This window comes from Triturus cristatus, chromosome 5_2 (assembly GCF_964204655.1).
Source record: "Triturus cristatus chromosome 5_2, aTriCri1.1, whole genome shotgun sequence".
In the NCBI taxonomy this organism is placed as follows: domain Eukaryota; kingdom Metazoa; phylum Chordata; class Amphibia; order Caudata; family Salamandridae; genus Triturus; species Triturus cristatus.
This window is the reverse complement of record NC_140588.1, coordinates 792,345,671-792,363,674: the sequence shown is the minus strand read 5'-3', so window position 1 is coordinate 792,363,674 and position 18,004 is coordinate 792,345,671.

Here is an 18,004-nt window from a genome sequence, read left to right as displayed (position 1 = left end):
CCACGACCTACTTCTGATGTTGGCACCTTCTCTATAGCCCCCTTTGCCAAGAAAGCGGACATCCTCTGATGAAGCAAGGAGAGGTGTTCCTCCATCAGCTGGTCGCAAGTAGGTGGCATGGGTTGGGGAGTCCCAAATGGTAGGGAGTAGCCCTTTTGGATTAGCTGCAAAACCCAACAGTCGGAGTTTATTGACCTCCAGTGGTGCAGGTGATTACATATCCTGCTCCCCACTGGATGCCTATGATGGTCGGAGGGCATACTAAAGGAGTTTGGAGGCTGCGGCTTCCAGGAAGTGGTGGACTGGCTTAACCTTTGACAGCATGTCCATCGTGGTCTGTGGGAACCGCGTCCTTGGCTACGAAAAGATTGTGCGGTTGGCTGGCCCGTGTTTCTGGGCATGTAGAGTTGCGGTTGGAAGCCACTTCCATGGCCACAAAAGAGCCGGAATGCAGACAGGGGTTGACGAGGGGGGATGTACGATGTTACAACGCGAGTTTTTACAACGGGTACCGTTACATCACGGTCGATACAACGACTGCGATGTTACCACGCCATGCCTTTACAACGCAAGTCTTTACATCGACTTGCACTAGATGGCGTGCTAACATTAGAAAAGCGTAATTTACTATTCCAACTCCAGTCCACTTAACAGTAGGGAAGGTGTTGGGATAGTAAACTACACTATTTGTAATGTTAGCACGCCATCTAGCGCAAGTCGATGTAAAGACTTGCGTTGTAATGGCATGGCGTGGTAACATGCAGTCGATGTAACGATTGCGATGTAACTGCATCGTGGTGTACTAACAGCGATATAAAGGTTGTTCCCCACGAGGGGCCATGGCAAGGCCCAAAGACCAGGCTGTAGCTCTGCTATTCTTAACGCGCTTGAGCGCAGAGTCCGCCTTCTCTCCAAACAACCGAGAGCGATCAAAGGGCTTGTCCATTAGCAAGGCCTGGTATCCCCCGAAATGCCAGTGGTCCTTAGCCAGGTGTGGTTCCGAAGGGCCACCAATGATGAAATCGCTCTGCCAAGTGAGTCATTCGTATCCAGTCTACATCGTATGGTGAACTTGGCTGCGTCCCTCCCATCAGCAAGTGCTTAAGAAAGTATGGCTTGGGCTTCGTCTGAGACCATGGGCAACATTTGAGCAACCGAGTCCCAGATGGCATGGAAGTATCAATCCAAGAGGCATGCGGCGTTCACCGACCGCAGTGCCAGGATTGCGGAAGTGAACATCCTCATCCCGAACATAACCAGCCTTTTGGATTCCTTGTCTGGTGGAATGGTAGGGAAAGTGCCAGGGTTAACTTTTGAAGTGGAGGTCTCGACCACCAAGCTCTCCTGGGTGTGGTGCTGGATGAGGAAACTGAGGTTCTCTGGGGTGGGATGCTGGAGGTGGGCAATAGTCCTAAGCACAGGAGCCCCTGCACAGGACTTGGAACAGGCCTAGAGTAGGGCATCAGTAAGGGTTTCATTGAATAAGAGTAATGGTTCTATGGGGGCAACTCCAGTTTCAAGCACCTCCGTCAATAAGTTGGTCTTGGCTGCCGCATAAGGCAGCGTAAGGTCCAGGATATCGGCCACCCACCGCACCACCATTGAGAATAAGGAACCCTCCTCCATAGCCATGTTAGGGGGAAAAAGCAGGCCAATGTCTGGGATGTGTCCAGTCCACTGGCATCTGTCAGAACCTCATACCAGTTGTCCTCAGTCTCTTCTAACTGGTACCCATAAGGGTCCATAGACCCCTCCCATTCGTCTCCCAATCCAGGCCTGACATTAGTAATAGATGGGGAGTCTGCCTTCCCATCAGCACCTGAGCCGGCGTCAGACGACACCTGCCTGACTCCGTTTCGGGGATGACGATGAGATGGCGCCACCGTGGGATGTCAGCAGGGCCAAGGGCGTCAGCACCAGATCCATCAACGGATCCAAGGGGCCTGACTGGCACTGGGGGCGAACCTGCCGATGGGTGACCAGTAGTGGGCCACTGCTAGGCCACGTGGCCAAAGGTGCTCCAGCGAGGACAAGCCACCCATATGTGAGGTGCATGGCCTCAAAAAATGCACGTAACTGGGCATCGCTTCAGCACCTGGAAACTCTGGGAGGCGTGCAGGTTGCCCACTGCAGGCTCCACCACTGCCTAGGACTCGAGTGGCGACAGTCCCTCGTCTCGTCAGATTACTTCAACGGATGTGGCGAAATCGAATATTTCTTCGACTTCTTGCTCTTCTTGTGACTGTGGGACTTACCCGATTTTCCCGACAACCTGGAATGCAATGACAAGCACTTGGAGTTGCTCTGCGAACGATTTTGGGATCTTCTTCTTGACTGAGATTGTAAGCGTTGCGTGTCGAGCAGCAAGAAGCTTGAGGGATCGCTCCCTCATGGCCTTGGGGTGCATGGTGCAGCAATCAACACAGGTCTTGGCGTCGTGGTCACGCTCCAAACACCAAAGGCAAACCAAATGTGGGTCCGTCACAGACATCTGTCAGTGACAATTGCTACAGTGTTTGAAACCAGCTTTCCTAGCTAACATCCTAATGCACCAGGAGACAAAGTCTAAAAAAAATCTCAACAAAGAGTCCAAAAAAGATTAGTCTAAAGAGACTGGATCTGCACTAACTGGTGAAGAAGGATAAGAACTCATGTCAGCGCGCTGGGTTGCTGCCTATTTAGGCACTACGCATGTCACTTCCGGCGCAGATGGCACCACGCGGAGCCGAACGACACTAACTAACGGCACATGGGGTACTGCTCACGAAAATTTCCTGATCCAGTCTGACGCCTGGGGATTATTCTAAGGTAAGGAATCTTTGGTTAGAAGTCTTTGTGAGATAATTGGGTTAGTGGTTTAGTCTGCAACTCTAAAAAAAAAAAAACTGGAGAGGAGCTCTGGCTGGAATCATGTGCTCGGCCTTTTTAGTGATTCCTAGTTTTGGTATTTATGTTGCAAATTAGGCTGAACGTGTTGTATGTTTTTGGTATTTATTACTGCCTCTTATACTTCCTTTTTAAGGGTATTTATCATCTGGGGTTGAGGGCTGCCTAGCCAGGACTTAATTTACCAGCTTTCCTTTTTCGGTCCCCTGGGTATGACGTCATTTTACGCCTCTATGGTCTCCTTGTCAAATACAGTAGAACCCGGGATATGCTCTTTCCCTGCCGCTGACAGACCAATTGGACTCTTTGCAAGGTTAAGTGTTTTTCATCCTGTTCGCCCTGATCAGTACTGCCTCTACCTTTGTGATATTAATTGTGCTGTGTGAGGCTGTCTTTCTGTCTGTCTTTGACTCTCTTCTTGGCATAAGACTTTCAAAGTGTGCCGTAAGATCGATTTGCATTGGAATTGAATTCCCACCTTTTTCACATATATTTGTTTACTGCTCTTTATTTAGATGTACTAGAGGGGTCAAGGATTTAGATGTCAGCCGATATACACTCTAGGGGACTGTGGGTTAACACCCATTCTTTCTGCTTGCTGACTGTGATTTTCATTATCAATAGCCCTGCCCCCGTCTGTTAATGAGTTGCCGAGTTGAGGCAGACTGTTATACCTTAATATTGCGGGTAAGCCTTTTATTGTTACAATAGCACTGGTGGGTGGTGTGTTGAATCTCACTGACTGCAAAATTACACTGGCACTCAACTATTATTAATTTATAACACCCTATCTACTACCCATATGTTGCCTAAACACTACATGCTTCTCTGATTTTATTATATTGTTTTTCAGATGTTGGCAAACTTGGTCAAGCCACAGTTATAGAGGACGAGAGATTTTAATGTCTATGTTCTGCTTTTCTTGCAGAGTGATAAGACTCATTAATTTGGTCCGGAAGAATGCCATACGCCTCTTAGGGTCATTACGACTGACAACATGTCGACTCCTTATCACTATTAGGGTGAAGTTGTACCTAATCTCTTTCTCTGTTTTTAATTTGCACCTCGGGACATTCATTAAAGTTACGATTTTGTCCACTGATAGGCATTTTTTATGACTTTTCTTTCTATTTCATATGACACACTGCTCACCTTCACCCACACCAATACAGCTCATGTTTGGATATACTCAAAGGCATTTTCCAAGAGCTCCTCTACCGTTTAGTGAGAGTTGTAGCCCACACCACTAACTCAATTGTTAGTGGTGTGAGGATGAAACCGATGATGAAACATGCCACCACATGGTGAGTGAGGGTTTCCGTCCTAAAAATAAAGATTTTTGTAGTTTCTTTTTCTCTACTCTAAGAGTAGTCCAGAGAACTAATATGAACCAGTAGTTGTTTGTTTTATTTGGACCCCTTACATCTTATGTGTGTTGGGATTATATTTTGGAGCGATGCAGGTTGGGTCTTTCAATGCTCCCTTTTGGTCTTTTTTGTGTTAATGACACCTTCAAGTACCACACAGCCACTGAACTCCCCTTCATCCTATACTGCACCTAAACTTTCCTCTGTGTTATTCAAATTTACCAACCTTGAGGGGTGGTCTGCCACATTGTTCTCTGCAGTGGCGATATATATAACTTCAAAGCTGAATTATTGGAGTCCAACAACTCAACTGCAAACGCTATTAGACACAAAATCAGTTCTTTTTTATGAATACTCACTTAGCGGCTCATTGTCTGTCTATCTCTAAACTTGCTTCCTCTCAGAAACATTTTTAATGTTATCTGATGTGGTTGGGGAGTCTGAAGTTATAAGACTGTGGGGCGAAGAATTCAGAGATAGAGAAAATGATGTGTACAAAATATGGTCTGACTCTTTTCTTATGTTGCAGGCTATAGTAAAACCGGCCGCACTTAGGAGGAACCATCTGTACACTGCTTACAGAGTTTATTGGTCCCCAAAAAAGCTATCTAAGGTGACAGGGAAGGTATATAGCTGCCCCAGATGCAAGTACTCTGTAGCTGATGACATTCATATGTTCATGGAATGCTCAAGAATTAAACCTTATTGGATGGAGGTATGTGACTTTTTGGAAGCCGTGCTGCATCGACAGATAGACGCAAGTCCCAGCATGATCTTTTTTGGTCTACCGAACAACTACGTTATGAATGCATCTGCTTCCAAATTTGTCTTTTACGTGGTCATTCTTGCAAGGAGGGAAATTTGTAGAGCATGGAAATCTGAAATCCCACCGATATTTGCTGAATGTTTGACGAATATTATCTATACCAGCGAATCAGATATGGCCTGCGATCAAAGAAGCAAAGGCAATATTTGGGCAGCCTTGTTAAACTGGAGGGAGGTCCTATGATTAAGCCAATGTACCGTCGGTGCTGGCCTCCTAAGTAACATCCCGGAGTGGGAGAAAGTAACGGTACTATCTTGGAGGGAAAGCTCCTTTTCTCTCCCTTTGCCTCCCCCAAGGGCTGGAAAAGGATGGCATGGAGTGATTGGAGAAATCCCATCATAAGTTTTTTTTTTTGGCTGTATGAGGACGCAAAAAATCGTAAGAAATGTGGTTATTGGTTCAGGGTGGTGGTGGAAGCCCCACTCATGTAACAATTACAATGCTTGTTAGGGTAAACTGCAAAAGTCGCTAAATTAACCTACGCTTAATCTTCTGGTAACTAGGCACAAAGCAGTCATGTTTAACTTAGAGGCAATATGTAAAGTATTTATGCAGCATACAAACAGTACTAAAGGGAAAACTCAACACAAAGCAAATCCCAAACCAATTCATAAAAATAGAGTACATTTTAATAAATAAAATGACACCAAAACTAGCCAACTAAAAATCAGTATAACCAGAGATAAAGATTTTTAAACTTTTAACTGAAAGTAGCACCAAGAAGCAGATAGAGACATTTGCAGTTATTTGGTCGCACTAGACTGGCAGAAAGTCATAAGTTCAGGTCGACAGCGATTGAGTGTGGGTTGGGTAAAGGAATCAGGTTAGTCCAGGTGAAGAGTTACCTTCTTGAGTCTGGCATGAAGAGTTCCGTTCGCATTGGAGGAGGCCGTGAGGAGGAGGTTTTCAGCATGAAAAGCAGGTTGAGTACTGCGAACGGTAATTGCTGTAGCGCAAAGAGGCGGTTATCGCTGGAGTCTCGCTTTGGTGTGAAGTGCAGGTCTTATGGGAATAGCAGGCCTCAATGGAGTTTTTCGTTGGCGGTTGTCACAGGCGGCTGAGTTTTAGTTGTGAAGAACCCAAATATCAGTATGTTCACCCACTTCGTATAGAGGAGCTCTCACTGATGCCAGCCAAGGGTCTGGGACACCTGAGGGAACCTCTTGAGGATCAAGATTCTCTCCAGCAGCAATGCTAAGGCAGGTCCAGTTGCAGCTGGTCACCTAGACAGTTGCAGGGAGGCCTCTGAAAGTTTGTTGCATCCCTATGGTTCAACCCAGGAGGTCAACCAACCCTTTGAGTCACAATGGTTTTCCTAAGTTTTTTTAGCAGCAGGGCAGTCCTTCTGAATCTTCTACAGGTCCAGGAATGTTCTGTTGAGTGGTTCTGAGGGTCCTCTTATTATACCTTGTGCTAGCCCATGTGTGAGGGAATTCCCAGGCCTACCCCCAAAACTGGTTCTGGTAAGTTCTTCTTCTCCTAGTCCGGGCTTTACGATATCTAGGATAACAAAAGGCATGGCAGGCATGGTATCAGGCTCCTTTGTGTGTGCAGTTGGCAATGCCGTTTGAAGTGTAAGTGAAGCTGGGTACAACCCCCCTCCAGCTGTCTTGTCAGGTTGGCCCATCCTGTCCACACCTAAGCCCCCTTTGTTGCGCTGTCTCGAAGCAATACTCAAACCCCAATTGCAGAGCTATTCGCTGTCATGTGACCCAGGACACTGGCAGAAAAGCACAGTTGGTTGGGGCATGAAAGTGTAAACTTTCTAAAAGTGCAAAAACATATGGCTGGGTCCAAACTGAGGTGGCATGGTGAGCAAAAGAACAATGGGTTGGAGTGCTAACGAGAGCTATTGCCAGTGGTAAGACTTACTGCAAGCAGAGGGGGCGTGGCTAACGCCCGCGGAGAATGGCGGTGTTTATGCAGCTCTCCCGGGCAGCGCGGTGAGGAGGGGCCGCGACGGGATTCCTGGTGCCTCTTTCTCCTTACGAGGCATGAATTCTGCCTTCGGAACGGCTGGGGCGCGCCTAGGGCGATTTTAAGCCCTGGCTTTCGCCTGTAACAGTTGCTTTTCATCAACGAACGATGTGAGGTGATTACATCTACAGCGGCCGCCATTTTGTCTCCACGCTGACGGAGCTTCATACCTCTGCGCAGACGGAGCTTCAGCTATAGCGTTTCCTGCGCATTGGAGGTACTGGTGGACTATTTTTCTTTTTTATAGCCTATTCTCCGTCTCATTCTTCCCTCTTTACTTTTGGATGCAGTTTTAGCTCTTTTTAGAGCGTAATTTATGCAATTTGAGGTACTTGCTCCTTATGAATTGCCCACTTTTCTCCTCAACGATGTTACAATAATATGTGGGTACTATTTTGAAGACGCTTTTTCTCCATTTCACTGGCTATGATTTGCATTACAAGTTTCATTCCAACGTGACATGTTTTTATTTATGTCATATCTATTTTTGGAGTCAATACATGCAACTGTGATAGTTATTTCGCTGATACTCTGGACTGTGCCCTTTCTTCGCAGCTTCTCATTGTGAGAGGGGTTCAAATTGTGCTCCATGCTGCTTGTTGCTTCGATTATAGGGGGCCATCAGCATTTTTCGCTGTTGTCCATTATTACCTAACCTGTTGGTAATACTTTTGCTGTTGCTATTTCATCTATGGGCAGATTATATAAGGAGCTACGCAAGCCATCTTCAACTCCTCGTAAATTTCTTCTTCAGACGGGGTCCAGGTATAGGTGTCTAGCGATGGATGACTCCTCTGACCCTTCTGTTAAAAGTTCTTCCTCTGTTGCAGCCCCGCATACTAGTGGCGTCGCTAAAGCTTCTACCAAACGTCTCAAAAAACACCCTCCTTCTCCTCCCAAACAAACTTCTTCAGTAACTATGGATATCCTTCTGGAGGAGATTAAGGCTTTACGCCCCTTTATTGAGGACACTAAAACCACTCTTGAGGAAACTAAATCCACTCTTCAGATGCTTTCCGATAAGTGGTCAAATATTGATAGCCGTGTAACCCATTTAGAACACCACGTAGATACTCTTGCTTCTTCAGTTGCCAAGGTTGATCCATTATGTGCTCAAGTATCCAATCTCCACAAACAAATTGAAAACTTGGAAAATAGAAGCAGGAGAAATAATCTCCGCATTTATGGCCTGGCGGAAAATTCAGAGGGACCTGATGCTTTAGCATTTTTTAAATCTTTTTTGACGAAGATTCTTCAGTTACCGGATACCACCAATCTTAACATACAACGGGCCCATCGTCTAGGTCCTCCTCCTACTGGATTTTCTACCACTCAAGCAAGAAGGCCGCGAGGTGTTATACTATATTTTTTGGAGTATACTGATCTACTCACCGTCTTGTCTGCTGCCAAAGCACTTCCTCGACTCACCTGGTCTGGCAATCGGCTTTTCTTCTCACAGGATTATGCAAAATCTACTGCAGATCGGCGTAAAGAATTCCTTTCACTCAGACCACAGCTCAGATCTATGGGAGCGAGATATGGTCTTTTTCATCCATGTCTTTTCAAGGTGACTTTCAATAACAAGACCACCGCTTATGACGATCCGCTGAAATTGAAGAGCTTTCTGTATTCTCACAACGCTACTAGTATGGATACTGCTGCCTCGCCCAGTTCTTAATGTTTGGTTACATTTACTTATTCTGTATTAATGCTTATATGCTTTTTTCCTGATTGATCTCTCAGGATTGTTATGCTTACGCAGTATTACCAATTGCTTGTTCTTCTGTTATTTCTATGTCTCCTTCGTATTTAACATTAATTCTTTCTTCCCTTTTGTACAGATTTTTTCCTTCATGTCACCATTCACCTTCGTGCCCACGGAGTCCGTTGCGGTAGTCCTCCTTCCCTGCCTTCCCTTGAGAGCTTATGACCCGTCATTGCTCTATGTGGCTTTCACCCTCCTCTCCTTTTGTTTGTTCCCGACAACATGTAAGTTTATTGTTCTTCCCCTTTTGTTCTCTTGTTCTTTCATGCTCTCTTTTTTCTTCGTTATGTTCTTTAATTCTTTCTTTCTTCTTTTTCCAGTCCTTCCATTTTTCTTCGCTCTTACTCTTGTTTATACTACTGTTCCTTGCTCATACTCTTCTTCTTTTTCTTCATTATGTAACTGGTTTTCATTTCATTGCTCTTTATGACACTATTCTTTTTTATCTTTGCTGTTTCTTTTTACAATACTTATATGCTTTTAATATCTTTCTCTTTGTATATTTTCATGCTTATCCATATGCTGATTTATTGATATGTCTTTTTAATATTTTTCTATGCCTTTAAAAATATTGTCTTGGAATGTTAGAGGTTTACATTAACCGATCAAAAGACAGAGTACTATCCCATTTGGCCAAACTCAATGCAGATATAGCTTGTCTACAGGAATCCCATTTGTCGGAAGCTGAGTCTACCAAGTTAAAAAGGGGCTGGGTGGGTGATGTCTATTTCTCTCCAGGGGATGGTAAACGTAATGGTGTTTTGATTTTATTTAAAAAATCCCTTCCAATCCAGTCAATGACACATATTGCTGATGTTTCAGGTAGATGGGTGTTAGTTAATTTTACTCTTGACAATGCTCCCATTTCCATTTTAAATGTGTACGCTCCCACGTGTGGGGACACTTCTTTCTGGTCCTCTCTCGCTCCAATAATTACTCAACAATATGTTGATAATTTTATTCTAGTAGGTGATTGCAATGAAGTTTTTGACCCCTTTTTGGATAGGCATTCAGCTAGCGCTTACATCCCTCATAAATCACAAAAAATGTTCACTCAATTCATAGCACAATTCAAACTTACTGATGCCTGGAGACTCTGCAATCCCACCTCACGAGAATACACTTTCTACTCACCCCCTCACCATACTCAATCTCGACTAGATTACTTTTTTCTTACACACCGCCTCACTCAGTCCCTTATTTCCTCTGATATTGGCTCCATTTTAATATCGGATCATGCTCCAGTTTCTATCACATTAGACGTATTGCAGAGGCCTGTTTCCTTTAACAAATGGCGCTTCAATAACGCCCTCCTTCTTGATGCGCAATTTGTTTCTTCTTTCACCTCCTTTTTTCATGAATATTTTTTGCTTAATCATACCGGTGAAGTTTCATTTCCTGTGGTCTGGGATGCTTTTAAAGCATCAGCCAGGGATTTCATCATCAATTATGTTTCACGGAAACGGAAGAAAGCCCAACATGATAGTAATGCTATCCTCTCCAGGATCAAACATCTAGAGCACTTATACTATACTTCTAAATCAAAAGACTGCTTAAACGATCTAATTTCTGCCAAACTTTAATTTAATAAAGAGTCCACGTTTAACGCATCTAATTTTCTTTTAAAGTCCAGTGCCAAGTTCTATGGTGGGCAGAATAAGGCTGGTAAGTTGTTGGCTAATTATTTAAAGGTCAGACATAATAAAGTCAACATAGAGTCTGTTTATGGTCGGGACGGCTTGCTGAAACACAAAAATGAAGACATTTTACAAGAATTCTTACTTTTTTATCAAACCTTGTATTCTTCCGAAGCATCTTCGTCTGAACAATCCATTTCCCAATTTCTCTCCACTATTTCTTGTCCTTTTGATACTCCTCCGGACCTCTCTTCCTTAGAATCTGATCTCACTCACAGGGATCTCCTCCAGGCTCTTCAAACTCTTAAGCACGACAAAGCTCCGGGGCCTGATGGTTTCGCTGTTGAATTCTTTTCCTGCTTCTCAAATCTACTAATCCCCAAATTGCATTTGCTTCTCTCTAATTTCCTTCAAACTGGTTCTGCCTCTTTATCCTTCTCCGACGCCCTTATATGTATTATCCCGAAACCAGGTAAAGATCCACAATATTGTAAAAATGACCGTCCTATCTCTCTTGTAAATATTGATTATAAATTGTTTTCTAAAGCATTGGCACTGCGTTTAGAGTCTTTATTACCCGAGCTATTAGGGAAAGAACAATCTGGCTTTGTTAAGGGTAGATTGCTATCGGATAACACCAGATTGTTTTTTGACATTCTTTCTAAAACCTCTCATCACCCTCACTCCCTTGCAGCCATAGCCTTGGATGGGGAAAAAGCTTTTGATCGAGTTGAATGGCCTTATTTATTTAAAACTTTGCAGTGGTTTGGTTTCGGACCAAACATTTCTTCCCTGATTTCCTTTCTCTATTCTTGTCCTAGAGCTGCTATCTCGGCAAATGGAGGCCTCTCCTCTTATTTCTCATTGGGAAGAGGGGTAAGACAGGGTTGTCCGCTCTCACCTTTCTTGTTTAACCTTGCCTTGGAACCCTTCCTTCTGCGAGTTCGTCAAAATGACAGTATACGTGGTTTTAATTTTCATGATTCTGACATTAAGATGGCAGCTTATGCTGATGATGTCTTACTATTTATATCCCACCCAGTCACCTCCCTTCCAGCATTTTTAGATGAAGTTCATTCTTTTGCTCAGGTATCGGGATACAAATTAAATAAAGACAAATGCGAGATCTTACCACTCACTAAAGTAACCTTCAAGGATGACTTCTCTGCCTCAGGTTTTACTTGGAGCCCTAACTTTATTAAATATCTGGGCCTTCATTTTCACTCATCTCTCTCGGGTACAATCACTAAATCTATGGAAGAATGTATACAAAAACTGACCACCCTTACTAATAAATGGCACCCTCTCTACTTATCATGGTGGGGACGATTGGACACGATCAAAATGATGCTTTCTCCCATTGTTTTATTCACTATATCCAACATACCACTTGCTATTCCCTCAAAATATTTCAAGAAGATTAATTCTATTCTCTCTTCCTTTTTATGGGGGCATAAACGATCTCGTATGTCTTTGTCCAAGCTAATGCGCTCTAAGAGGGAGGGTGGGGTGAATTTTCCGAATTTCTCCTTATATCATAAATCCTTCCTGTTGCATCAAGCTTCTCATTGGACTGCGGAGATTTCTCCAGTATCTCCTCTCTGGTTGACCTTAGAACAGTCTTTTATTTTTCCCTTCTCTTTCAAAGAATATCTTATGTTTTCTCGTAGACCACAGTCTATCTCAACTCCCATTCTTAAATATACCTCAAAAATTTTGCCTTTACCTACTTCAACCTTTTTTGACCAACCTATTTGGCATAATTCGTCCATTCTAATCAATAACAAGCCAATCTTCTGGAAATCTTGGAGACTACGTGGTCTTATTTGGGTGAGGCAAATGTTCCACCACACTCAAATTATCCCTTTTGATTTACTTGCCATCTCTTTCAGTCTTCCTTTCACTTTTCGAACCAAGTATTCCTTGTTAACGCATGCATTACAACATGCTTATGAGGCTCATCTTGCTACACCTCCTTCGTCGACTCCCACATCTTCTGATGTGTCCTCGTTGGATTCTTTACTCCTTACACATTCTAAAGCTTCTAAGATATATGCCTTCCTTCACACTCTGTCTCATCCCCGCATTAAGACCAGTACAGAGCAATGTTGGGAAAAGGACTTTGGAGCTTCATGGTCTATTCCATTATGGGATAAACTGTGGTTAAAAATTCGTAGATCCTCCAGGGCAGCCAATACTACTCAAACACTATTCTTTATTTATAATCGTTTATTGTTCTCACCACTCACTCTAAGTACTCATTTTCCAGATGCATCTGACAAGTGTTGGTCCTGCTCTTTATCAGATGCTGATCTTTTTCACATGCTTTTTGGTTGTCATTTTGTTCTTAACTTTTGGAAGCAAGTTTGGTCTCAAGTTAATAAGATTTTTTCCTCCACTCACCCCTTTTCTCCATCTCATATTTTTTTAGGGAGCCTTTCTCCCATCTGGGAACACTACTCTTGTAATGTTAGAATAATTGATTTACTATTAGCTGTGGCGTTTCAGCAAATCACCAAAAATTGGAAGGATTTCACCAAATTATCTTACAAGGCTTGGTGGTACGCTGTTTGCTACAATCACAGACTAGACACAACTTTTGTATATCCCTTATCCTTAGCTGCTAAACGGAGAGAACTGTGGAGCCCAATTACATTATTTTTTGACTTGAGTGCTTGTATTTCTCTGTCTTTTACCCCGAAACAGCAAGAAGTTTCTAAACCTCCATGATTTCCTGTTCCTTCTAAACAAGGTATTTCTTTCTCGTTCTTTCTCTCTTTTTTATTTTTTCTTTTTCAACTGTTTATCGATTATATTGTATTTTACATATCCCCTTGTAATGCTTTATTTCCTACCAATTGCCAATTTTTGCTTTTTATTTACTTATTTATTTTTTTATTATACTCTTAACCTTTGATGTTTCATATTACAGCCTATGTTATTGTCATTACTTTACGTGCCATGTATCTTATGATGTAATATTTGAGCACTTCTTATTTCAATAAAACTTTTCTGAACTTAAGACTTACTGCAAGCAGCATCCCATCACCTTTCATGTGTTTCATGTACTGCCTTAAGTGGCATGGATATGCCCAGATGTGGGTCCTGTGCTCACTGTGTCACTGGAACCAAACAGTACTCAGCTGATGAGCCCATAACTAGGGTGAAACCAGTCCTGGGTTGCTTGTGTTTCAGTTTAGGGAGGACTTGGCTTGGCAGTTCCGACTGGACTGTTCTCATGAGGAGCAGGGTCAAGACTGATGTGCATATGACTGGTCCAAAGTGAGGTGGCATGGGAAGCAAAAGTACGATGGGTTGGAGTGCCACCCGAGCTCTTGCCAGTGGTCAGGCTTATTGCAAGCAGCCTCCCATCACCTTTGGTGTATTTCCACTTTCTAAAAGTGGCATTTTCAGAATTGTAACTTAAAATCCGACTTCACCATTAAAGAAAATTTGAAATCACATTTCATTTGACTGTAAAAACCATATTTCTATCTGCTTCCAATCTGAAGCACTTACTAAATGTATTAGGGTTACCCAGTGTTAGTTAATGGAAAAGATAGGTCTTACAAAAGTGAAAAACAACTTTAGGAGTTTGTCACTGCCAGGATATGTAAAACATAAGTACACATGTCCTACTTTTTAAATACAATGCACACTGCCCTAAGAGCCTTTATGGCCTGCCTTAGCGGTGACTTATAAGCATTAAAAAGGACAGTTTAGCCTGGCAAAAGGTTAATTATTTCAGGTAAAAATGGAAGCTTAAAACTGCACACAGAGGCTGCAGTGGCAGGCCTAAAACATGTTTTACAGTGCTAATTCTGTGGGTGGCACAATGAGTGCAACTAGCAGCATTTCATTTCCAGGCCCTGGGTACAGGTAGTACCATTCACTAGGTCTTACAAGTAAATTAAATGTGCCAATTATGTGTAGTCTAATTTTACCAAGTTTGAAGGAGAGAAAATAAGCACTTTAGCACTGGTTAGCAGGTGTAAAGCGCAGAGTCCTAATGCCAACGAAAACAAGTTCAGCAAAAATCAAGGAGCGAAGGCAATAAGATTGGGGAAATATAACTTCACAGCTGAATTCTTGAAGTCCAATAACCCACCTGCAGATTCTATTAGACACAAAATCAATTCCTTTTTTCATGAATACCTCTTAGTGGCTAATGGTCTGTCTTTCAATAAACTCACTTCCCCACAGAAACATTTTCAGCTTTCTCACTAACCAGAAAATGGCAATAACTATCTTCTGTTACTGGGCACCTCAAGCCTGCCCTCTTAAATACCTGGAGATAAACTAACTGGTCTTTCATTTTCACCCTCATCCTGAATCAGAACGCCACCAATCCTTTTCACCCGCTTCAGTGATTGAGGCATTGCATTATCGTCAGATCTTTGATGATTAGGCTCATGAGTCAAACCTTCTTTGATGTTACCACATTATGAATTGAACTCCGCATTCCACTTGAATTCTACCCATTTATTAAGAGTGATCTCATATTTTTAGTCTGGTCTGCAAATTTTGGACAAATTATTTGTAATAGTCAGTCATGTCTAAAAACATTATGAACTCTTCCTTATTCGTGGGGGGTGGCCAGATATTATAGAGTTTCATTTAAATATTTTTAGGTCTAAACTGGCTACTTTGTGTCCTACAAAGGTAGTTCATCTCTATTAAATAAGCATTTCTTATGTTTTAGAGTAAGACCACACTCCTGCAATCGGTTCAGTACTAGTTTGACTCTTCAGCTTCATAGCTAGTGTGTCTAGTTTGTCTCTTTCTAAATCACTAATGTGGTTGTGGGAACATCTTAGCATGTTCAGAAGGAACCACTATAAACTTGCTGGTGCTTTTATCAAGTCCTCAGGAACACCAATCTTAACCTTTCCCTTATCTAGCCTACTCTCCATTTTCAGGAGTCTGACATTTACAAATCTTGCAAGGTTTTGTTTAGGGCTGCTGCGGGTCACATGTCAATTATTTGTATTTCAGAAACGCTCCTGGCTTCACCTCTTGGTGACATGTTTGACCAAATGCTGGACCAGCTATCAGCTAAAGGAAGAGGTTTATATTATATGCCTTGTCTGGTACTAATAGTCTGTTGATGGTCACCTAGAACAAGTTCTCTTACATCAGTGGTGTTATTATGTAAGGGCCCATCCTGGGAAACTCCATTCTATATAGACTGGATTTAACAACTAGCAACCAAATCAAACTAAATGTATTTCGAGTAACTGCAGAAAAGTAACAGTTTTAACCGCTTTAAAAATATTTATTTTCTGAAAGAATTATTAAAAATCTCAATGCAAGTTTAGGAGATTTTGATCAATATCTTTATACGTTCTACAGTAGGGTGCAATTAAAACTTCCCTCAGGGAGATCGTAAAATCGTTACTTATAATTAATTTTAGAGATTACATTTTGCTCTAGCCTGTATCCCCATTGTTTGTCACAGGCTGGAAATCCCAGGACAGTGATAAGGACCCATCGATAAGATTGTATGACCTCCCCTTAGGAACTCACTTCTGATTCGCTTGATAGCCCTTGTTATTGCCCAAAATCTCTTTAAAATGTGGAGTAATACTCCGTATATGGAAAGCCTTCCCGATGTAGTGAATAATCTAATGCTGACCTGTAGTATTGCAAAACATAGCATGAAGAATCAAGACTGGAGAGCAAAGGATTACTTTTAATGCAGTACTTTCTGGAGAGTGTGTTCCCTGTTGCTTTCCCCTGAAAGCCCTAATGTTGGTCATCACAACTTGGGGCTGATAGCTTCCCCGTTCATATAATGTGGTCAGGTCTAGTTTTCACTGATCCATTATCAAAGCCAGCCAAAATTACCAGAGTATGAGGCACTGATTATTCCTTCCCAGAGCATATTGGCCTTCCTCGATTTGGTGGCGGAGGACTAAATAAGTAGTTACAATATCATCTTTATTATGCTGATAAAAATACCCAGCATTAGAAAAAGCCTTGCAAATTACCCATTTTAGGTATAACAATATCAAACATAATGTAGTACGCAACATGTAACTGGGTGTGATACGTTGGGGGGGCTATGGGGTTACCGGGCCATTTTCATAACCTGCAAATATATGTCCATGTATGCTCTATCTTTGAAGCTTGTTCTTCTGTTTAATAACAAGCATTTTAAACAAACAATATCAAACAACATTTATAGCTTCAGTTGGAGTGGGGTGCTAATAAGGCTGTTCAGGGAGAAATGCATAGAGGAATCAGTGGGGGTTAGGTGCACTTTACTACATGAGGTTGTGTCCTTGGAGACACAATTTGAGGGCCATGGAGCAGTGCAGATCAGATCACCCGAAATTGCACCAGACCTTGCTAGACACCAAGGAGTGTTTGGCGGAAAAGGTCAAGAAGCTTAGGTACTTTGATTAAAGAGCATATATGATAAGGGCACATGCGGAGCACGACCGCATTGGATAGCTAATGGCTTGGCTTGCTATCTCCGCTAAATGGGGTTCAGTCATTGTGGAACTTGCGACTGATCAGGATGTATAGACAAGTGGATATTAACTAGCATTTTAGATGCTACTATTCTTGTCTCTATACGAGCGCCTCTGTGTACACATTAAGTGCCATCAATGATTTCCTGGAGCCGTTGCCCCTCCCAGCACTTACGCCGGAGGAACTAGAAGGAGATGTTATCCTGCAGGAGATCCAGGTGGCCGTAAAGAATATGGCGAGAGGAAAACACTTGAAACAAATGGGCTCCCCGTTGAGTTTTACGCCACATATTTTGACTTGCTAGCCCCCAAGTGGGTAGATGTATAAAAGGGAGCCCCTCTTGTACCCGAGAGGTGCTGGTGGTGCCACTGCTAAAACCAAGGAGACCTGCACGTCTGTAAGGCTTATAGGCTATTGTCGATACTCACCATCATCTACAAAATCCTCAACCAGGTTTTAGCAACCGAACTCCTCCCTTTCATGCAGAGACTTATCCACCTGAACAAGCAGGGTTTATCCCTGGCTGCAATTTTGGGATCAGTGTCAGGAGGCTCTTAGCATTGCTGGAAGCCAACTCTTATGACCATGGGAAAGCAGCGATATTTACAGTAGATATAGAGAAAGCTTTCAACTGCTTAGATTGGGACTTTCTCTATAGCGTGAAGGAGGGCCTGCAGTTAGGGCACGGATTTATGACTTGGACTTGCTGCTTCATACAAACCGCATGGATAGAGTTTGAATAGGACGTGTTATCTCCAAAAGCTATAGGGTGGACAGTGGGACCAGGCAAGGGTGCCTCTTATCGCCCCTACGTTTTGCACTGACAATGGAGCCACTGGCATGCTGTGCTAGAACTTTGGGCCGATATTAGGGCAAAGAGGTCGGTGGCCAGTCACACCGCATTGCCTTATATGTGTTCTCTTAATCTTCCTTTGAAACATATCGACAGACCTAGAGGGTGCTAAACGCTTACAAGAAGCTTCAGGGCTGCTATCTGGGCTGTGGGTCAACAGGCAGAAGTCACAACTTGGAGAGCTCCATGACCTGCCCCCCCCCCCCCCCGAGGGAA